The sequence below is a fragment of the Choloepus didactylus genome, chromosome 20, assembly GCF_015220235.1.
Source record: "Choloepus didactylus isolate mChoDid1 chromosome 20, mChoDid1.pri, whole genome shotgun sequence".
Classification (NCBI taxonomy): Eukaryota; Metazoa; Chordata; class Mammalia; order Pilosa; family Megalonychidae; genus Choloepus; species Choloepus didactylus.
This window is the reverse complement of record NC_051326.1, coordinates 60,497,004-60,521,708: the sequence shown is the minus strand read 5'-3', so window position 1 is coordinate 60,521,708 and position 24,705 is coordinate 60,497,004. Positions and strand designations below refer to the sequence as shown.

At 38.6% G+C, this 24,705-nt stretch overlaps 1 pseudogene; it reads left to right on the top strand.

Moving 5' to 3' along the window:
• LOC119516500 overlaps positions 1–24,705 on the top strand; it is a 179,686-nt pseudogene that overhangs the window by 103,599 nt on the left and 51,382 nt on the right.

The window sequence follows — 24,705 nt, the reverse complement described above, 5'->3', positions numbered from 1 at the left end:
TTTTCTTACTTTCTATTTGTATGTTTTACAATATTGTCTTTCCGTGCTTCATTTTGTATAATTTCTTCAGCTTTATCTGGAAATTCACTAATTGTCTCTTTGGCTCTGCCTAATAAGCTTTTGAAACCATCCATTGTGTTCTTACTTCATTATGGTCTTTCCAGTTTTGTAACTTCGCGTTGACTCTTTTTTACTTCTACAATGTCTCTGGGCCCTTGCAGGCATATTTAAAATCAGCTTTTATCTCCATGAAGAGAACGAACACAGCTTGCGGTCTGCGTCTTATGATCCAATGTCTGCTTTCCCTCGGATGCTATTCCTATGGTGTTGGTGTTCGGTGACTACTGTTCCTGGCTCTTATCTTGTCTAAACATGCACCTTATAATCTTTGATGGTTTGCTGAACATTTTATTTGAAATTTACCTTTAGGAATAATTTGAGCCCTGTGATAAAGTTATGTTCTCTCAGAGAGGATTTTATTTTCATTCTGCTGGGTTGGTCTGGGAAATTAACAGCTGACAGCCAAGGCCTGAAGCCTTTTTTGGATCTTCAGAGTATAATTTGCACCTCCATTTTAGGCTGAAGACCTTTCAGTTCTAAAAAAGAGAGGGGGTTCCTTTATTGCCCTTGATGGTACTGAACACCTCTCAACTCTGTGTTTCCTGAAGCCCTTGAGATACCTGCTGGGGAGGATAATGATGATGATATACCAGGTCTCCACGCTTGGTGGCCAAGGACCTCAGCCCCAGTTTCCTCATCTCACCATTCTGGCTCTTGTCCTGGCTCTTCTCCCCGAGTCTGGAAATGTCCCTGGGGAAGAAACATCTCTGGCTCACCTCACTGAGCTGCATTCCTCAACTTGTACCTCCCAGTAATTTATTCCTGTCTTGTTTAGGTCTGTAATGGTTTCCTTTAGATGCAGCTCTTGCATTTTATCCTAGCAGTTTTAGTTGTCTTCAGCAGGAGGGTTTCCAAATCATCTCATTCTCTATTTCTGGAATTGCGGTATGCCAGGTTTTTGACCTTTTTAGTAATCTTCTGTTGTTCATTACCGCCAGTATAGATAAACATCCATTAGTTTATTCCTCCTTTCCTTCACTCTGCAAATATGGAGAAACTACTATGTGTTAGATGAATAAGGCATGATCCTTACCATAAGTGAACTCAAAGGCTAGTAGGGGAAACAGACTCTAAGCAAATAATTAAAATGTAATACCATTTACTTATGTAATAGAGTAATAAGCAGGTATTTTGGGAATGCAAGCAGGTGAGAGAACAACCCTGCTGAAGAGGCTGGTCAGGAACACTTAATTGCAGCAGATGTGACTTTTAAAATATCTGTTATTGGTATTTCTTTTCATCCTTTAAAAGTTATATGTGATAACAATAGCAAATAGAGTCAAGCATAACGAGGAACATAAATATTACTTGTAACCCACTAAACAAAATTAAATCATTTAAAAATCTCTTCATAAATATAGATTAATCTATGCAGATATATGTAGATTAATATATTTTGCTTCTATTACCGTTATTTCCCTTTCTTTACTTCTCCTACCCATCCTATCATCTAAGAAACAGAGATCATTTGGGCTTATGGAATCTTAAGAAGATTCATCTCTTTAATGATGGCCACCATTATCATGGAAGCAGTTAATTTGGCATCCCAAGTCCAACTCAGCGGTGTGAACTGCATGGAGCACCATGTAAGTTTTAAGAAGCCTTTCATCCTTTGCAAATTTTCACAATACTTCCTCTCCTGTCCTCATTCAGACACTTCTTATAATCATAATTACTCAAGCTATCAAAGTTTGTAGGAAAGACAAGAAGCTCAATCTTCTGATATTGCTACTGTCTTCATCAATGAGGAGACATCAATATTTGGAAAACTTCACCAGCCATCTATTCTTGCGGTAGTTCTGCATCCTTTTCTGACACAACACTTTTTCCTCAATGGAGAGTTTTCAAGTGAAACCAGACTCTCATAATAGAAAGTTATTACATTTAAATGCACCAGATGAGACCCAATATTGCATAAAACCTGCTAGGAGAAATGGGAAATAGTCTCAGGTGAAAAAGATTTTTAAAAACCAGGAATTGCAGAACTCGAACAGTACATAAACTGAAGAGCAAAAGGTAGAGGAATGCTAATGAAGCCACGGAAGCAGATGGGGTGAGGACAGGATGTAATCTGATATTTTCCCATTTCAGGAGTAATCCATTCATTGAATCAAACTGCTGTTGATAGTTCTGCTGAGTCCACACTGCTGTAATTATTATGACTTCAAAATATGTTTTATCTAGTAAGACAAGGCTTCAGTCACTCCTACAAAATGATTTATTCCCATCTGTTAACCTGGTATGTGTCTTCATTTATTCAGCCCTCTTTTATCTCACAGTTTCTTTTTAACTTTTTGTTATGAAAAATTTCAAACATATACAAAAGCAAAGATGAACTTCCATATACCCATCATATACCTTCACTAAGGGTCATCTTATAGCCAATCTAGTTTCATATCTATTCCTTCCTACTCTCCCTTGTATAATTTTTTAAAAAACAATTTTAGACATTATATCATTTTACCTGTAAATATTTCCATTCATTAGAGTTTGAATGGTTTTACTCATAGAAGACCTGCATGTGTTTTGCTAGGGCTATTTATAGATTTTTCTATTTGCTAAAATCATTATGTAGAGTTCTTTTTTTAACCTTCTAATCACTAATACTGGTAGAAAGGAAACCTTTAAAATATTTATTGATATTTAATTATTTTTACCAAATTTCATATGATCTTAGAGATTTAAAGCTATTCTTTTGGATTTTCTAAGTAAATAATCATATAAGCGTGTACTATCTGAGCCTCTTATTGGTTATAATCATATTGCACTGTTTGAATTTCAAAAATGATATGTTCAATAATAAGAGTAAATAGAAGGCGTTCTTGTTTTCTTTGTGATTTTATCAAGATCACCTTAAGATATACATTCCTTACAAATCCTCTTTAGAAATTATCTAGGAATGAGTATTGAATTTTACCATATTCCTTTTTATTATTTAATAAGATGGCTGTGTCATTTTAATTTTTGAATAGTTAAATAGGTATTAATAGATTTTCTTCACTACTGATTTACCTTATTTTATTTCAGTAAATTGTTGTTTTAATGTATTAATGGATTTGTATATTTAGATGTTTCTCTCTATATTTATACATATGTGTTATACACTGTTTTTTACATATGTGTTTTATCTTGGTTGGACTGCATTTTGAGTGTCAGTTTTAAAGTGTCTTCTTTGTTTTAGAATAACTATTACAGAATAGGGATCATCATTTTTTAGAAATGCTCAGAAAACTCAATCATAAAGTGCTCTTGCCCAGAAAATTTTGTGGAGATGGTTCTTTGATGGTGTGGTCATTCTTCCCATTTTTATTTAACTATTAAGAATTTCTATCTCTGCATGAGTCAATTTCAATAATTTATATTTTCTCAAATATTTGGAATATTTAATCAATATTCACAAACATATTTAGCACAATGTATAACTCTCCCTTATAATTTTTATCTCATTTTTGTCTATCTCATTCTGAAATCTTAATTTTTAAAATATTTTTTCTATTCTTTTCCTGATTTAGTTTGCTTATCTTATTGTCTTCTTTCCACAAGGAATCACTTCTTGCATTTATCTTTCAGATCAAATGTTTACTGAATTCACTGAATTATTTTTCATTTCCTAATGCTTTCTTTGTATTTCTGTAAGAAGGTTATTTTACCTTCGAGGGTAGTTTTGGCATGACTTCTTAAATTTTGTTTTGCAGTGTTCTTATTTAAATTATTTCCTGGTTAAATGAAATAAGCTTCAGTGGCAGAGAGATTCCAGAAGGAGCCAAGAGGTCACTCTGGTGGGCACTCTTACGCACAACACAGACAACACTTTGTAGGTTCTAATGAATTGGAATAGCTAGCAGTAAATACCTGAAACTATCAAACTACAGCCCAGAATCCATGAATCTTGAAGACAGTTGTATAAAAATGTAGCTTATGAGGGGTGACAATGTGATTGGGAAAGCCATACGGACCACACTTCTCTTTTTCCAGTGTATGGATGGATGAGTAGAAAATGGGGGCAAAAAAAAAAAAAGGTACCCAGTATTCTTTTTTACTCTAATTGTTCTTTTTCACTTTAATTTTTATTCTTATTATTTGTGTGTGTGTGGTAATGAAAATGTTCAGAAATTAATTTTGGTGATGAACACATGACTATATAATGGTACTGTGGACAACTGAATGAATGCTTTGTATGACTGCATGATATGTGAATATATCTCAATAAAAATGAATTTAAAAAAATTATTTCCTGGTTAACCTATAACAACAGCACTGGTTTACTCTTCTAGCCAAGAGTTACTTATAAAAGTGATTTTACCTTATTATGAAATTCTGGATTATTTTATGGTATTGAGATAATGATCAGAATGAAATCAGAGATGAATAATGACAAATTTTTACCTTTCAAACTCAAAAGATGTCCTTGGAAAGATACTTTATCATCCAGAATGCATCTTTTGTTTGCACCCTCTTTTATAAGTCGATAGGTAGCTGTGCTAGTCTGGGAGGAGAGATAAGTGCTTGAGGAGGAAGCAAATGTTCAATGCGAATGTGCAAATCCCAGGGAGATCAGGACAGAATAGAACCTGCCTATACATATAAGGATGTATAGGTTCTTTCCTCCTTTGGCTTGTGTTGTAGGTGATGCTCAGAGAGTTGGGAAGCCTCCCCCACCCCTATCTCCCAGGTCAGTGTGTTAAAGGAGAAATAAAATAGAGGTAGCATGGGGTATATCTAGGCTTGAGAGTGCCTGAGACAGCCCCCCAGTCTTCCTGCAAGCTTCAGAGTGGTATGAGAGTCATCCAAATGGGATTGAAAGTAAGACAGAAGACACAAGGGAGCCTAAAAATAGGAGCAAGGAAGGAACAAGGAGCATGACTCATGTGGACCTGACAGACAAGCAGTAGCCATGGCAGTCTTTAGACATAAGCAGCAAGATGGAAAGACCCTCTTGGGATGAGATAGGGATGGAGCAGGTGGTCAGCTCAAGAACAGCAATGGGCACACTGGAGAAGCAGATAATTTGCCCCCCAGCTTCTGTGTAGGGTTGCCAGATTTAGCAAATAAAAAGGCAGGATGTCCAATTAAATTTAAATTTCAGATAAACAATGTGCAATATTTTAATATAAGTATATCCCAAATATTTCATGGGAGATACTTATACTAAATTTTTATTTGTCACATATATGAAATTCACATTTAATTAGATGTCCTGTATTTTATCTGGCAATCTTCCCCAGTTGCATTTGTGGAAGTCCCAATAATGTTAAATAGGGAGCAAGAAGGGGAAGAAACTCTCAGGAAAAATCTTGACTGTGTTTTAAGTCTGAATGGTCTGAAAAATCATTTAATTTGAGTTTTTCTGGAAGTGATTAGATTAAATATTCTGCATCAGAGATAATAGGGGCTCAAAATAGGAAATGCTTTCAGTTAATAAAAAAGTCACTTTTGCAGAAAGTGATATAATTTCGATATTCATAACAATTATATTTGCTCTTGTTTCAATATTTATAACAATTATATTTGCTCTAAGTTCATGTGACAGGTACAATACGGCATCTCACAGTATGGTGCTTATATCTCTCTTCAAGAGACCAGCACAGGCTGAATTAGAACCTCTCAGTGTTAATTCCAAATCTCTAGTCTTCGCCATCTCTGGTCCAGTCAGCTGGGGATGGGGGATGGAGGGGAGGACAACTGAAGTGTGCCCACCTCTGAGGGAGAGAAGGAAAGTAAGAGGTTGTGGTGAACTGGGCCGAGTCTCAACTGTGGCTAGTAGAAACTTTTTCCATCTCTTGCTGTTGATGACTTACTAATGGATTACTGAGTTTTAGATTTGATCCAGAAACTGAAAAGAAAAAGAAGATGGATTGTATATCTTCCCCACTTCTAGCTCCATAATAATTGTCAGAGGATCACGGCTTCTTTTTCATAAGGCTACTCTCTTCCCAGTACATTTCATTATGCCCTTGTCATGGAGCAGCACACATTGCTATTATATGTCCTTCGGCTCTTATCTTGACATATTATTCCTCTGTTTTATTACTAGTTTTAGCACCATAGAGCAGCCTAAACCCTCAACATCCAGTTACAGAAATACTGATGCATTCATTTACAGTACTGTCAGAATCTTTGTACCATTTCAATAGCTGTCTTGCCAGGGATGTAGTGAAATGCAATGAAATACATAGCTTTTTCTCAGCACTTAGTGAGAACTAGGAATTTATATATAATAAAAGAAAGATTGTTTTCTCCCTGTGAGGTAGCAGCAAGAGGCGTTAGAAGGTTAGCCACTCTAATAGATTTTATTTCCCAATTAGGAAACTTACTGAGTCCCTTTCATTTAAAGGGTTCAGTTGAAATTCAAGAGAAAAATCTCTAGGGGAGAGGAGTTCTTCAAATGTTGCCTTCCTTTAAGAAGAATGTGAGTGTGGAAATAACTTCATCCATGATTGGTAGTGAGGAGTTCATGGAGCTGGGAGTTTTAAGTAGATTCTAGAGTCTGAGATTGACTTTGCAGTAACAATGAATGAATTAATGTGAACCCGTGGGAGGGGCCGTTTAGTTTTCCCTAGAGGGGCATTTTTCCCCAGTACTTCTATTGTTTTAGGCATTCTTCAGAAAGGTTGTTACTTATTTTCAAGGCACTTATCCTGTTTATTTACAACCAAAAAGTGTCAGACTACTGGCGCCAGGCTAGATCAGACTTCAGAGAGGATGTGTTATCCCTCATCATTGTACCGATTTCTTGAATTTTGTGAGGCAGGGCAGTAGGAAGATGTCCATAGTTCATTTAAAGTTACTTTGAATCCAGGGCACTGTGTCTGTCAGCCCACAGTGCTTTCCAGAGGGTACCCTGAGCAGGCTTGGGCCTGTGTACTGTATTTGTGATTGGATATGGGGCAAGAGTAGTGGTGTAGCCTTTATCTGGTGATGCTGTAAAACACAGTTATTCCTGGCTTTCTGACAGTTGCAAGTGTCAGGCATTGAGAATGAGTGGTCTTGTTGCCAAGCAGGAGATTCAACAGTGGAAGGGTCTAATGTGTGCAGGCAGTGACGCCTGTCAGGTGTCTGGGACCTGGGACTGGGGCATGTGTTGGGGGATGGGCTGGGCAACAATCTCGGGTACTATTTTGGGGGGCTTTGGGCATGGTGTTTAAGACTCCATTCATTTTCCTATAGGTAACTTTTTCTCTTCCTGTGGAAAATCAGACAGTCTCTTCCTTGCCTGACTCCTACATTTTCTCTCACAAAACTCAGCTCAAGCATCAGCAACTCTAGGGGACGTTCTTGCTTTCCCAGTCTGCTCCAGAGGCTCCTTTTCTAAGCAAATCTTCGTTCATCAGGTGTCACAAAGTCCTCTAATGGTGGAGCCATTAGCCTGTCACCTACACTTAGCTGGAGACTCCTAAACTGTTCTCTTTATGCCTTACACAGGCGCAGGCACAGAGGAAGTTCTTTGAAAAGTTTGATTGACAGATAAATGTGCAGATAAATATATTAACCCACCTAATCCCCGTATCAATCCTATGAGGTATGGACTATCACACTGCCCGTTTTACAGATGGGGATACTGAGGCTCAGAAAGCATAAATAACATGACCAAGGCTACAAAGGATTCAAAACCAGGCAGTGGCTCTTCTGCAGTCCATACTTTTAATTACACAGCTCATATGATCCCAAGTCACAATGACAGGTAATGGATCAACCTCTTTTCCTGTCCTAAAATCATGAATTTTAAATCCACAATGATGTACAGAAATAGAAAATGTTGATTTAGAAAGACAAAACCTGATTGTTTAATCCCCTTAGATCCAGAAGAAAGTGAAATGCTATTGGTAATGATTTTGCTAATTCCAGCCTGTTTCCCTGTACCCAGCCAGGCTAGTTAAACTGATGTGTAAATCTCCTCCTAACTCAGTTTGGTCCCCAGACTCTTGCCTGCAGGTTTTTCTCATTATACGTTTCCTCTTTCAGCCCATAGTGTCCAAGAATGCTGTAGATGTAGTCACGCTCGACCAGGACTTGCACAGGGTTATTCCAAATGCACCCAGTCATCTCGTCCCTTTTCAGACACTCGCAGTTCATCAGACAAGGGTTTTGTTTGGTTTGGAAAATATAGTCTTCATACCTAGAGACAGAGAGGGCCAGAGAATCTTAGAGGTTATCTCATCCCCTTGCTTCTCCCACCAGGGAGTTTTTCCTTATTGCTCTTTTTCTTTTTCCTTCCTCGTGTTTTGGCCACTCTGTGACCAATAGTAACTTCTACTTGCTGTTTGCATATAATGAGTTTTCTGTTTGAGATTCATAGCCCGTCCTGCCACATTATTTCAGCAAAGATCCATGATAAATAACAAGATCCAACCTTTGAATAAAACAGAAAATGAACCCAGATTTAACCAGATTCATCATAGAATATATTTTTTCTTCTTGGGTTGTTGAAGAAACAAAGGAGATTAGAAATTATAAATAGTTGGGATGTTGATCGTCAGATGCCATTTCTTATGGGAACTGCTTGGCGTGTTTCTTCAATTCAAAAAGGAAAATAATTCATGGCTATTTTATTTTCCAAATTAAGAATTCTCTTTTAAAAGCTGTATATTTACTTATGAAAGGGATTAAAATCTTGATGTGTATTAGGCCTTAATGAAAATGAAAGACAGGATCTTATCCTTTCTTTATCAAAGAAACAACTCTTTAGTTTGGAGATTTTGTGCAAATGTTTCACTTTTTCTATCTTTACAAATTTGGAAATGATTGTGTTATTGAGAGTGTCTCCTCAGGCTTAGGCTTTAGAACAGTTGTGTGCAAACTGCTTTAAAAAAAAAAAAAGTTTTATTAGAACACAGCCATGCCTCTTCCTTTAAGTATAGTTTATGGCTGTTTTTTTTGCTACAACCACAGAGTTGAGTAGTAGTGACAGAAACAGTATGGCTTACAAAGCTTAAAATATTTACTATCCGGGGCCCTTTATGATAATATCCCTGTTTAGAACAGTCAGAGGAGAGGGGCTTTTTGCCTTCTCCCAGTTTCTGGGACCACAATTTGAAAGAGGAAATTCTGAGATTAAATATGCTTCTCTGTGGGTGAATCCACCCATGGGCCTTGAAGCCCATCAAGACCTGTGTTCAAATACTGCTTTTGCTAGGGACTGCCCTGGGTGAATTTGACAAGTTACGCACCCTTTCTGAAACTTGATTCTGTAAAATGGAGACAACTCCTATTTTGAAGATCTTCTATGGCCATAAATGAGATAATGTTCAAAAGTGTAGAGATTCTTTTGTCTGAACAAATGTCCTTTAAGTTTAGTGTAAAAATTTTCTGTCATTTTAGTACATTTCTGTGTTCTATCATGTCTTTGAAAAAAAAAACAAAAGTTTTTGTCCACTACCTCATGGGTTCTATCCAAGGGTTTTACTAAGTGCTTCGTGATTCATTTTAAATGATTATATGAGGCTAGTTTTAAGTAGGCTTACCCATGGTTATGGTAATATCAACAATTCCAAACAATTCTTCAGTGGAATTTATAAAAAGAATAGCAGGGAACTTGCATTTCAGAAATTGCCTTCTTGCATGGCATTCTCCCCTGTATAAAATCAATCTTTTTCCTATACTCCAGGCCTCAGAGGCCAGACCTCTTGAGGATGCTCAAACTCTAAGAATTGTAGGCCAGCGGCCTTGCTGCTGAATGTGTAAAATTCCGTTTTAGAAGGAACAGGCCCCCGTTAACAGCATCACAATAAGCTGGTAGACACAGATTGATTTTGTTAAATGTCACACTCCTGGCATAGAATAGCTCTTCTAACCTCAGTCTAATGGAGCACATGTTCTCTATGTCAGTTTTGTCCAATTTGAAAGAGAGCCTTCCCATACATGTCATGTACACCTATTTGGAGAGATGGAACTAAGTCATCTAAATTGAAGAAATATGTCTTGTGTTAACAAATAATTTTTTACAAGCATCCACTAAACCTTTATGCCATGAATACGCAAAGCATCTACAGGAGGTGAGCTGCAGTACAGTATCATTATCCTCAATTTACACATGAATAAAAATGTGATATGATGAGGTAAAGTGATGTTGTTGCAAGTTGCACAGTAAAGACCCACTGTTCAGCCGCAGCAAATGACTACCGGATGCTTTTGTTATACCTGCCAGGTGTACCAGGAAATTGACAAATAATCTAACCCTCTCTCTATCCCTGCCCAACATGCCTTTTGTGTGCAGATATCACTCCAGGCTTCATTATATTTCCCCAACCATATTTTCTCTTTGCCTTGATCTTATCTCTTCTCCTCCTCTTTCTCATCCTCTCCCCTCTTCCCCCTTCTCTTCCTTCACCTTTTCCCTTCTGCACCCCATCATCTCTCCTACCTCCCCCTTTTCTTTTTTCTCTCCATTCTCCTTTTTCCTCCTAATCTTGCTGTATTGTATTTTTGCATTCTGCCTTAAATCTCTTTTGCAACAAAGTAGGGTATAAATAAATATATACCAAATAGAATAATAGAAACTCAGAATGGGAAATAATGCAGGGAGGGCAAAGATCACAATTTCCCATCAGAATTTAGCAAGCAAAGTTTACTCGTATCCATGTTGAAATAATTAAGCTTGCAAAAACAAATGGTGCTTTGTCAGTTTTGCTTCCTATCGCAAAAACATAGCAGATCATAAATTTGAATAGATTAGGAGTCTAGTGATTTTTTGTTTGTTTACATATCACATCCATGCCACAATCATGGGTATATGTTTCATAGGCCATTTTTTCTTCTGACTGAGATTCCAGTATTATCCATATCTAATCCATATTCTCTTTATTTGAGTAATTAGTATAAAGCCATTCTTCCCTTGATTCACATACAAATAAAACTTTGATTATAGACACTAATAGCATAAAATGAAGTCATATAATCACCCTGGTATTATACACTGTCATAAAAACAACACTTCAAACTTCTCTAACCTCAACAATGTAATGCCGACTGAAATGTCCAGGATTTTCAAAGTGAGGTCAGAGCAATGCTTTTCAATCCTGGTTGCGCATTAGAATCAACCAGTGAGCTTAAAAAAATAGCATGGTCCATATTCCACACCAGAGATTCTGAATTAATTGGTCTGGAATTAAATTGGCATTTTTTTAGACCTCTTCTCCAGGTCTGAAAACTCTACTAATTGGTGGTAAGTTATGCAATCAATTGTAATTTTTACCAGGTTTACATTTTTCCCTTTTAATGAGCAGAATAGAATAGAATGGAGAATATATCAGTATGCATTATATGTAGTTTCATGCTAATAAGGTGCTGTGTCACTACTTAAAAATAATTTCTTACTGTGGGTTTCAGTCAGAGTTTGAGAAATACTGTTTTAGACTATCTTTAACAGAGAAGGTGTGCTGATAGCAGCCTGGGGAAAATCAGAAAATTTCCATCCCTCCTAAGAGAGAAGCTCAATTGCACTATTTTAAAATACTCATAGGGCATGCTGAGGTGTTGCCAAGTGAGCTCTGCACTATCAAATGTTTTTTAACTATTTATAGAAGCACTTACACTTTGTCTAAGACACTGAGCCCAACTTTCTTCTCTCCTGAAGGCAGTGTCATTGTTTAAAATTATAGGCTGCATTTCTTAAAAATATCTTTCAGCTCAGTCTCCTGATTTTCCGTTAGCTCATTCTAACCCTCCGTTAGGGGTATTTAAGGAAGGTTTACCCTTCAGGCCAAAATATAGAACCTCAGTCTTGCACTAAACTACTGTATCAGTTCTCTGAAAATCCCTATCAGGTCTGTAGACCTGGAACTTAACAAAACATTCTGGAATTTTCCAGGAGGCCATCTGGAAGGAGAAGGTGATGTTGATAGAAACCCTAAGTGCTCAAATATTTCAGGACAGTCTGGTTTTCACAGATGATAGAAAGTTAATTCAGCTAGCCTAGCACCTGGTAGCAGCTCGCTTGTCGGTAAGGGAGAAACCCTTCTCCCTGAAGCGAGTCTGTTGACAGGCCTTGGTGGGCACAGAGCCCTCTCGCTTCCCTCCCCCTTTGCTTGCATGTCTGGGCAATGGCGCAGGCGCAGAGGGGCTGCTCTTCACAATGGCCGGTTGGTGCGCTGCTGTGGAGCTGCTGGGAGGAGGAGCAGCTAGGGAGTCCAAAGGTGAGGGGGAAGGAAGCCGGAGGAGGCTGCGGACTGGACTTTCCTCTCCTAGGGAAACGTGAGGGAAAGGCCCCGAGGAGCCGTGCCCACCGCTCATGCTCACACAGTGCTCCTTCTTGCCCCTGGTATCCTGAACTGGGACACGAAGCTGTGGGATCTGTTTGATAACTTAAAACAATATGTCCAGTGGGAAATTGATGATTTTGAAAAATATATCAAATGCTTTAAAGAAGCAATGTAGGACTTTTCAAAGGAATATCAGCTTGAAGCTCAAAGAAGGAAGGCAAATACACATATATATCATGCAAAACTTCCCCTCAAAGCATCGTAAATGAAGTTGTGATGTTTTCTCAAAGAGCAGAACTTCAGAGATTACTCTAAAGTTTAAAGCATTGTGTAAAATAACTAAAAGAGGAGGGGAAATTATCCTTTTTGTGTGGAAAACTTAACACAGCATCTAGAAACTTCCTGGAAACAGTTTGAGTTAGGCAGACCCTTGAACTGGTTTGCACAGAGGGCTATGGCACAGTGGTATTTTGAGAAAATGGAGGCCTAACTGAACTTTACAAAGGGACATGTTGAAAGGGCTGGACAACAGGTTCAAATATGTTACCACATGGCAGAAGAGAGCAAGGCAGACTGCTCACCAGTTCTTCAGAAATTCAATCACAGGCACCATAAGTATCAGCAACCTTGGGTAGCTAACATCTCTCAGAAAATACAAGTGATGAAGGGGAAAGGGGGGTGCAGTTGGAGAATCAGTTGAAGACTTACTCAGAGGTTGGTCCATATGCACAGGTGATACCAATGATTGGAAAATGCTTCAATGGAATAGGAAAGAGAGCTGAATCGGTCCAAAAATGATTCAGAGTTGGTAATAGAAGCCTGTAAATCAGAATTTAAAATTCTTGGAGCAGCTAACACAAAGAAGCACAATGTGTCTGAAACTAGCTTTCAAATTCCAGAGGAGAAGGCAAATAAGAAATCAAATTTAGTGGCAAGTTCAAAAATACTGTGGCCATTCATAAAAAATGATAAGCTTTTTCTCAAGCTGGATGTAACACCAGATGATTTTAACAATTTTCTAGTCCATCAGAGAATGAAAAAGCTACAACAGAAAAGAAAATGAATTAAATAACTAAATCCCCGGAAAAGATGGATCAAAGAAATGCTGTAAGAAAAATGAAAGATGTTTTTCTAAACACTTCACAGATGAAAACACACCTGCTTTGGATTGCGAAGTAAGGCAAAATGCAGAAATATTGGGTGTAGAGGCCCAGAAAATTGAGGCCTGACTGGTTTGAAGTTGACAGCATGCTTCCAATAATTAGTAAGTGAACAGATATTACAAAAGAGTTGAATGTATGAAATACACACCCCCTCACCAGCTGAAAACTTTACATGAGCCAGGGATAGCCAGATGGAAGTTACACTGAGGAACAGAGCCAGGAGAGTGAGATGAAGATAAATGCAAAGATTTTGATGACCAGCTCTCATTCCTGCCATAAGGCCTTAGAAAGTATTTTGTACATTTCAAAGTCAGAAAGAGGGAACATTTTTGAGATCAAAGAAAAAACATTCTAATATAGAGAAAGATAAAAGTAATGGAGGCACATGCATTTAGGAAATGAAGATAGAGGGTTATGTTTTAACTTCATACATCAAAGTCCATTTAGACAAAAATAGCAAAAGTTTCCTAAAGGTGGTATGCTAGTGCAAGAGCCTCGATGTGCTCGAGGAGAAACCAAATGGTCTGCTGGTTTCTACAGGCCTCAAGCACAGCTATATAAAATTCCTTGGGCTGAACTATACTTTAGCAATTGAAATCTCACCTTGAAATAACATCCCATATTGTCCTTTTCCTTTCTCTTCCCTTCTGTTTTTAAGGCAGGCTATTCATGGCTTATCCTAGTACGCAGACTTTCCTGTGGTTCAATCGGGCTTGCCCCCTTTTGGGGAAAATAATGCTGACATTAGTGTGCTCGGCTTACTCTCTTCCCTCCATCCCGCACCAGCCATTCAGTAGTTAGTCGACACATTCATTTTCTCCTCTCTGCATAAGGACACTGAAGCTAGACATGTTATCACCTGGCCATTTGATGGCTGCTTAGCCCTCAGTGTATGCCCTGGCCCATTCTCCTTTCATACTATGCCTTTTGTGTCTTCCATTCAACCCAGCCTGAGACTTGTAAGGGCTCACAACATCTAAGTCCTTCATGTACGGGAGGCTTAAGCAAGATCAGGACTATCTCCATTAGGAGGATAAAGACCAGGGATGACTTTTTCTGTTGCTCTAAGGTTTCTTTTAATATCCTTCATATATGCTGTAACTCGGTCTACTTCTGTAGCGTTACTGGCAGATACATACTTGTTCAAAAGGGGAGATGGATGAGAAGTTGTAATATACTCATTTCATACCCAGTGAGGAAGGCTATAGCTGGTGCCCTGTTCTGCAGCTTGCCTGGGGAGAGAAGTAAACCAAAGGAAGAATGGGTGGTGACATCTGGGAGGAATGTGCAGGAGAAAAAGGGGATTGCATAGGGTTATGGCTACAGACTTGAGAGGTGTTCCCAGTTTACGTTATTTCATTAGATTGTCATGGTATTCCTGTATGGTGGGTAGAGCAAGTATCATTATCTCCATTAGATCGATGAGAAAAATGAAGCTCAAAATGTCAAGTGACTTGCCTTGGGCTCTGGCATCAAGTAACTGAATCAAAAGCAGACTCCACTTCTGCTGATTTTCACTTTATTCTCCCAGATCATTAATGATGTTTAAATGGTACTCTCTGTATGGGCTTGTGAAAATTCCATGACCAATCATTCTTCCCATGGCATTTAAGATCCTTGGTAACTTGGCTACTCTTTGCCTTTCCATCCTACTCTCTAGCTATGCCCTACCTCATTAATTAGTTCCAGTCATATTGAATTAATTTCATCACTCTTCTACCCAGCTGCTCCCCATCTTTCAGCTCTCAGCTGATGCATGGCTTCTCTGGAAAGCCCTAACATCTTCAAGGCTGTGAAAGATGACACCCTTTTGTGCTCCATGGCACCTTGTACTTACCCCTATTCTAGCACTGCACTGTAATTGTCTGTTTTTCTGTCCCTAACTCCTTTCTAAATTTTTTGAGGGTAGTGACTTTCTTATTTACCATTGCATCACCAGTGCCTAGCACATCTTTTGGCATATATTAAGGTACTCAAAATGTTTGTTCAATAAAAATAAAGCCAATATCAGATGGCATAATCATTTTAAAATTCACTTTTATATTTTACATGACAACCCAGCCTTTCTGTTCTTTACAGCCTAAATTTGATTTTGCATATTTAATCTAGGCAATTCATTCTTCAGTCTAGGTAAATGTTAGCCTAGATGCTAAGCACCTCCACAGGGTTGTATGCCCAGGCTCCTGGCATCATAGTGCTTGTTTCATAATGGGTTCTTAATACATAATTTGGGGATGAATTAATTAGTTGAAAGATGATTAATATGCCCATTTTCTAAGGTATTTAGTGTAAACAATTTCTTGCATGTAAATAACAGTGATATGGGACAGAATATGGGAAACGCCATATGGGAAGAGTTTTCTATAGCTTTTGTTTGGTAAATTGGAAAACATGATCACAATGAGTGAGGAAGTTATAAATATCTTTGTAATACACAGAAACTTGACTTAAAGTAGGTCTGTGTGGTTAGGCTCCTATGAAAGAAACTGCAGAATCTGGACTGGCCTGGCTTGGCTAGTCTTGACAAGGAGCATATGCAACCTGCTGACTCATTATGTGTTTTATTGATATCCTTAAATATCACCACACTCAGAAGTATCTAGAAAAATCTAACAAGCTTTATAAACATGATATTAGCACTATGATCAGAGTCATATTTACAGGAACAACATAAGGGTCTGAAACAGGATGTCAGTTGTTTTGATCTATAGTTCGTTAGGCTGTCCACTTCCATTTTCCATTGCAGACAGTAGAGTGTAATGGGTTACAAGTTCAGGCTCTGAATCCAAACAGCCTTGGTTTGAAACCCAGCACTACCACGTAGGAGCTACATGGCCTTGGATAATTAACTGAACATCTTTGTATTGCAGTTTCCTCATTATTACAATGGAATTGATGAAAATAGAATATATCTCGCTGAGTTTTTGTGAGAATTAAATGAGTTCAAACCTATACAGTGCCTGGCACATAGTAAGAACTCAATAATGTTAGCCCTGGTCTTTTTTATCATGTGCCAGGCACTGTGCTCGGTGTTGTGAACACAAAAAAGTAAAGTTGTGGTTTTGGTGCTCATGTAGCCTGCTTGTCATTTGACTGCTGTATAATCCATTCTTCAACTTTACCCTGCTTTGTTCTACAAACAGGGCTTGACTCTTGGCAAACCACATTTCCCAGGCAAGATAGGTTTGACCAATAAAGGAGACTAAGGTAGGAAGGCCAAGGTGCACTCTCTCACTTGCTGGCTCTCTCTCTCTTTCTCTGTCTCTCTGTCTCTCTCTCTCTTTTTCTCTCTTTTTCTGCTTGGGAAGCATCACTGGTAGAAGCTCTCTCTTCTTAATTGTCTGTCTCCCTCCAAACGGAGCTTACCTCATGGTCACAGGACCTACCAGATCCCTAGTTCCCAGGATCCCTACCAGCCATGGACAGTGGGGGGTGCGGAATGGGTAGCAGCTATCTTTTTTGAGAGTGAGGCCAATACTGAAGAAAATAGATCAAAAGGAAGAGATCTATTCCTGATTATGTATATAATTTAATCCTGGATCCAGCTCTGTCTGAAGTTGACATATGCCTGGATTTTTAAAATATTTGAGCCTGTAAAAATTCCCCTTTTTGCTTAAGCTACTTTGATTACATTTCATTCACTTGCCACTGTGAGAGTCTTACTACAATGTTTTCTAATCCCTGAGAACGATTTAAGTTGATATCACAACATAAAGCTATTGCTATTTTCATTAGATTCTTGTCTCTGGAATTCATATAACCAATATTCATTGTCCTGTTAGGATTAAGGGTATGAAGATGAGCAAGATAAACATGGTCCCTCTCTTCGATAGCACAATAATAAAGTTTTTTTTTTCCAAAATGTCAACTTTTGCTACTCTTATTCCAAAATGTGTTTTGTCTGGGATTCTGAGCATCTTCTTAGTTGATGTGTATCTTAAAACTAAAGGACACCTCATCCATTTTTAACGCAAAGATATAAACTGAAATGCAAAGCAGGAACTTTAGGGGAAAAGTTTTCATTTATTTTCAGTAAAGTAACTCCCATGCCTCCAGTTGTTCTTTATGAAACCTTCCTAAAGCAGGAGGATTTTCCAGTGCAACTAAATTAACAGTGTCACCCCTCTAGGGCAATCAGTCATTCTGCTATATGATTTCTTGGCTCTCCTCATCTCCATTTTCCTATGATGATGCAATTTGTCTTCTGGTAATGGATGTGCGTCTTCTTCGTTTCAGTCACCAATATAAGCCAGTGAAACTTGCCCAAGACATGTTCAAAGCTCATTTGCTTTGGGGAACTTTCTGAGTTGAGGAAAGTAAATTTATAATAAAGGTTGAAGAAAGTCAGTTATAATCATGATGCAAGTACAAGTGTGTATGTGCCTGTGGTATAAAAGTGTGAATATGTTTTGTTCTTACAATATATGTGTTGGTCTTTTAATCCTATAATATATGGCCAGGCTGTAGTTGCTACAGAAACAATAATCAAATTTCCTGATCTTTGAGGGTAGGGAGATGCAGTAATGGCAGCTGAGATAAGAGCAGAGAGGATTTTGATAGAATCCAAGTAAATACTTAGAAGTAAGGGGCTTTTTCTACCTTAGTGTTCAGGCCAAAACAATCTACTCTTTCCCTCGGTGTCTAACAATAATATCCATCAGAGCCATGCCAAAAGCCTATTAGTATGCATCTAATTATTACTTAGTAATCAGTTTATTGTGTACACTAGATAAGTAGGATTTTGGGATTCTTGATTAAGTCTGGTATATGTATATTTTCATATTAAAACATCATGCTTTTTGGTAATGGGACACTAATTTGGATATAAATGTATGTTGTTATTAAGGCAGCAAATGCATCCTTTCACTTGGAATGGTATACCTTGCGGGTTTTTGTTGTTGTTGTTTTTTATTCTTTAAGTACGGGTTGATCAAATGAAACACAGATGATACATTTTCTGATCAGCAGGGGTCACTTCTAGGGCCTCCGTGACTACTGGGGAGTTTCTCTGTGACTTGCTGTACGACACTGATAATTTGCGTCGTAAAGGTTTGGAGGATGCCCCAAATGAAAAGCTCATGTGTCTGTTTCTTCTATTCATCCTACAAGCCAGTGAACTGTGCAGGAAGTGTGGAGTGTGGGGAAGGGCGTCTCACCCTGAATGCTAAGTGAGGGAGCCCTGTGCCCAGTGCGGTTTCAGACTCTGTAGGTGTAAAGATGGAGGGGGGCAGAATTCCCGCCGTCAGGACACCGCGTGGCCACATAAGGAGAGAGGATATGCTGACAGCTCCCTGAGTGAAGATAGCAAAGGAATAAGGCCAGCAAATGCAGCAAATATCAAGGAGTGACCCTTATGGAAGGGCTGATAAGAAGCTGAAGGGGAGGACAAATTGAGACGGAACTCGGGGAAGGGCAGACCTAGATAAAGAGGGAAGACACGTTCAGCTTGTTGCTAAACTTCAGAACTCATAAAACATTATTCTTTTGAATGTGTCAAATGTGAAATAAAAATTAAAGAGACAACATCAAGCAGATGGTGTGAGCAATGGTATAAATGGGGCATGATTTTGTGGTTGAAAGAGATTGTGTGGATTGATGACGCTGGGGTTGCAGAGGGTTCTGTGAGTATTTTGAGGGAGTGTAAATGTTCAGGGAATTACGGGGACTCTGACTGGCAGGTTAAGAATTCTGGGCTTCTGTAGATACCAGATGACATTAAAGGTAGCTTGGTTTAAGCTCTAATAATTTGAGGTCAAGATGAAGACTCTGTGATTGTAATAGGGTGAATTGTCGAATTGTTGCCTAGTCCTTCGCTAGAAATATTGTCAGTAAATGCAAATTGAATTTGGTTGCAAACAAAACCAATAAGTGACTCACCCACAAGAACCTTTGGGATGGAAGCTGATGTTTTGTGGTAAAAAAAAAAACAAAAAACAAAAAAAAACCTGTTGAATCTTGTTTAACTCTTCCATAGAACTTTCCTCAGGTTTTTATCTCTGGGTTACTGTCACTTCTGGCCTTTTCAATATGGACATGAGTTGGAAGCCTAGTTTTTTGACTGTGAAAATGTATAAAGCAAGTACAGTGTTTTGCTTTTTATTCCCCCAATGCGGAGCTTTGAGCGAGTTGTGGGCAGATTTGGACACCTTGAGAAACTGGCCCACCTTGACATCATACAGATGATGACATGTGGTCTCCAAGCTTCTCAATACCCCTCAGTCAAATTATGAAGATGGATTCTAGAGTTCTCAACTCTCAGGGTCTGTTTTGGAAGTAAAATGGGTAATCTGTGTCTCAACGTAAAAACACACCTATCACTTGCGACATGGACAATCATAAAGTGATGCATACCTTTGGCACAAAGTAGTAAAACAAGTGAAAAAAGCTTGTGTTCTAAAAATGGAAAGTCTTGTCATCTTTCTTCCTTTCTTTTTTCTTTTCAAAAGGACCTTCTTAAGAAATGCTGCTCTGCCCGAGCATCTTACCTATTCCAGCAGGATAAATTCTATGATGTCAGCTATGACACAGGAGACAAATCTATCCAGTGTAGCAGGAGAGCAGATGCATTCAAGTTCTGGATGACCTGGAAGGCCCTTGGCACATTAGACCTTGAAGAAAGTTAATCGTGCTCTTGCTTTATCTAGGTACCTGTCTGTGTGCGTGCCCCTGTATGTCTGTGGTAGAAAGACTCAATGAAAATAGCATTTGCAAAGTCTGCACATGTTCTTTTATTTGCACATGCCTTCTTTCATCCAGCAGGCATTCTCTCAGTACCTACTATGTGTTAGGGATTGTGAATAAAGCAGTCCTACCCCCTGCCCTCAAAGATCCTACCCTAGTGAGAGATACATTCAGGTGAGAAGGTACATAAAATGCAGGTGAACCGCCATTGTTAAGGGGACATACGCAGTGCTTCAGGAATGTTCAGGAGGCCCCATCCATTATTGGTGGGCATTGGCAGAGGCTTCTTAGAGGAAGGGACATTAAAATGAGACCTAATGAAGAAAAAGGGAGAAGAATTATACAGGCAGAGGGAACACCAGGCACAAGTCTTGGGTTGTGAGAGAGATCACAGAGACTTTAAGGACCTGAAAGCACATCTGTGAGATGGGAGGGTAGAATGTGGGGCTTTGAGAGGGTGATGTGGAAGCACCATATTTGCTCACCTTGTGCAACTTTAGAAATAAAGCTGTTGACAATACTTTAAAAGACGTTAGAAAAGCTGCTGGGATATAGGGGCCAGACTGCCCACCACTTGAACAGGACTGTACTGCTAAACTCGGATCAAGTTGGTTAATGTGCTAGGTTGAGCATAAGTTTAGCCTTCATGGTGTTAAAAAAATCAAACATTTAAAATATTTAAAAATGATAAGAACAGATATGTTATGGAGGGTGTACCGGTTTGTATATATTATGTCCCCCAGAAAAAGCCATGTTCTTTGATGCAATCTTGTGGGGGGCAGACGTATTAGTGGGGATTAATTTGGAGCATTTGGATTAGGTTGTTTCCATGGAAATGCGCCCCATCCAGCTGTGGGTGATAACCTTGATTGGATAATTTCCATGGAGGTGTGGCCCCGTGCATTCAGCATGGGCCTTGATTACTGGAGCACTATATAAGCTCAGACAGAAGGAGCAAGATTTGCTACAGCCAAGAGGGACACTTTCAAGAAAGCACAGGAGCTCCAGATGAGAGACAGTGTGAAGACGGCCATTGAAAGCAGACTCTTTCTCCGGAGAAGCTAAGAGAGGACAAATACCCCAAGAGCAACTGAGAGTGACATTTTGAAGAGGAGCTGCAGCCTAGAGAGGAACGTCCTGGGAGAAAGCCATTTTGAAACCAGAACTTGGAGCAGACACCAGCCACGTGCCTTCCCAGCTAACAGAGGTTTTCAGGAAGCCGTTGGCCATCCTCCAGTGAAGGTACCCAATTGCTGATGTGTTACCTTGGACACTTTATAGCCTTAAGACTATAACTGTGTAACCAAATAAACCCTCTTTATAAAAGCCAAAAATATATATATATATATATTTAAAAATAAAACTTCTCAAAAATCTGGATTCTTGGCTTTCCTTGAAAGATAGGAAGTTTCTCATTCCCACATGATAACAATCAGCTAAACATGATGTTGTCTGGCCCTCCCAAGGACTGCTGTCCCTATCACTCTGTTTTTTTATTAGTCTATTTTATTATAGCGGAGAGATGCAAACAACCTGGATTTAAAACCTAGCTCTACCATTTACGAGCTTTGTGACTTCAGCAAGTTACTTAACTTCACATTACCTCAATTTCATCCCAGTAAAATGGATATATAATAATTGCACCTAGCTCAAAAAATTATTTTGAGGATTATGTTAATTGATGTATGTAAACCACTTGGTACAGTGCATGGCATATGGTGCATGCCCTATATGTCATGCTGTGTTTATTACGAGTTATTATGCGTGTCTGGCCACTGTGGGCGTAAGAGTTTGAGATCCCTGGTTTGGATGTTCTCTCCTTCTTTACTCTCTGTTCACATTTCACTTGCCAAAACTTGAAGCGTCTCCTCACACATTCATGATAATTTCCTCTTCCTATAGGGGAGTGGTATGGTAGTGAGTGGCTATAGGATATTTTTCTAAGGACTTTTAGAAGTAAAATATGGGCTGTCTCACTCAACTTTTACTGTAATAACACAGTGCAACAAGCTGAATGCAAACCCAGCGTTTTAAAATAGTAAGTACTTATTCTTGAGGATCTGCAGGTTTGCTGGAGGGATTTACTTCATATTGTGGTGGCTGGTTTACTCCGCTAGCTGGGGCATATCCTTTTGATGGTGATGCCAAAGGCCCAAGAAAGTAAACTCAATTACGCAGGCCCACTTGAAACTGCTTGGGAGTGCCATACCTATTAATATCCCACTGGCCAAAGCAAGTCACATGGGCCAGTCCAGTGCCAAGAGGTGGGAAGTAAAATCTGCCTTTTTGCAGAAACAACTGCAAAATGACATGACATAGGGCTTGGGGATAAGGAGAGGTAAAGGACTGGGGTCAGTGATTCAATCATCCATTCACTTGAGGAGTTTAGGAACCTACCCAATATAAAACAGCCTTCAGGATCTTGCTTAAAATGACACTTTTTAACTTGTTGAACAACCATGAATTGGACCAGTTTTGCCATGAGATTCATCTGATGAGCACTAATTCAAAGTCCTAGCAATTACAATGTTTGTTTTGTTAGAAATTTTTATATATTTGAAGAACTATTCATAAGGAATTTTGAAATTTGAAATAAGTGTTCAGAGATGGCTTTGAGACTTTCAGAAGACTTATCGAAGTTAGCAATTCTGATGATTATAGTATGAGAAGTAGTTTGAAAAAGTCTGTGAATATTGTATCAGTTAGGATCCTTTTGATGGTAAGCAACAGAAACCCCAACTCAAGGTAGTATGAAAGAAAAGAGAGAATTTATTAGCTCATATTATTTATAAGACCAGGGTAGTGATGACTTCTGGAACAGCTTTTTTACAGAGGCTTAAACAATATCACTAGGCCCAATCTTTCTCTAACTTTCAGCAATGCTGTCCTTCACCTTGGGTTTGTTCTCAAGCTTCACACATGGTTACCAGGAATATCAGATCTATATCATCCCAGGTATGAGTCATGTCCAAAGCAGAGAGTACCACTCTCTCAATAGTCCCAAGGAAAGTTTAATTATTTCTGAATTAGGCCAATCATCTATTTCTGAATCAGTCCCTATTGCCAGGGACACGTGATGCTTTAATTGGGCATGTTTGAATCATTGTGCCCTCCCTTGATACTGAGGCAAGTGTCAATTCCTCTTAATACATATGCACTGAAACTGTATTTCTTTACTAGAAGTAATGTGATATCTATCCAGTGGTAAAAAAGAAGCTGTAGACCATACATATTTCTAGTTATCCATTAAATTAAAACAAAAGTCCAGGAAGCTATGTTCCCTTTAAGCATTTTCTAATGCTATTAAAATGTGGTAGAATCTCTGCATTATTTTATTGTGTAAGCTGCTAAGTAATTCAATGGCAGGTGTCTTGAAATAAGGCTAGACATAAATATTTGATGATCGTATTTATTATAAAGTTAACATTCATCTCAGGATTGAATTTAGTTTACAGTCTAAGGATACTTGCTAATTTTTGCAGGGAAGTATCACAGGAGGATAAATGTTAACATTTCAATTCAATTCAGCAAACACATATTGTTTATAAATGTTTGTCAAGTTCAATTGAATTGAATTTCCATTTCAGTGAGCATCACTGCAGACTCTGTGACCTGTATTAAAATATTTGAAAAATAATCTCTCCTCTTTCATGCTGTTCCTCATACAAATTGACTTGCCTTAACTTTCCACACTCTTGATATACAATGCTCTAGCTCCGGGTTGGGCACAAGTCATCCTGTCCTCCCATTACTATTGCCAAGCAAAAGGGCAAAGTCCATTTAGTCATGTCACTTGGAATGAATGTGAAATGATAAACTTGGAGAGCATATCTCTAGGATTAAGGATTACAGTAAATTAGCAGCAGAATTACTTTATGTGCGTGACTTTATTTCTTTTCAAATTGGTTGATTGGTTTGTGGTTCTGTTCTTTAAAAAGATAGAGCATTCTCTCAATTCTGGGACTTTATTTCGTTTGAGCTTATGTGCAGTGGTATGCTGGCAAACTGCCTCTCAGGAGGAGAAGAAGAAAAAGCCCCAATTGTAATGGCTGCCCATTTCCATGGTATAAATCCTCTCGTCATGTCAAATTGCAAGCTACCTACAGTTGTGGTTTGCAAAAATCCTGAATATTTAACAGTTGGTTTTCACCAGCCACTATAAACTGGGTGTGCAACACCACTGATTATGTGAGCCAACATGATCAGTTCAGACCTCTGACTAATGAAAGTTAAGTTTTCATGTCCCATCATGCCCACTGACCCCCCAATAAACTTTATTTAGAGTTTACCGAATAAGAATGATTCTGTCTATGGTCAGAAGTCTCTACCTGGCACAATTTCTAAATCAGAGTGACACTGTTTTGTTTCCAGGAAGTATAATTTCCTTCAGTAGATAACAACACTAGCAAACCTGCACATGATGATTGTGTTACTATATAAGTTATACCTAATTATTGGCGGTGTGATGTAGCTGTGATATTCATTTCCCTAGGCCCTAGGCCAGGTCTCTAAAATACTAGAAAAGCCTGTAACTTGTTCCCTCT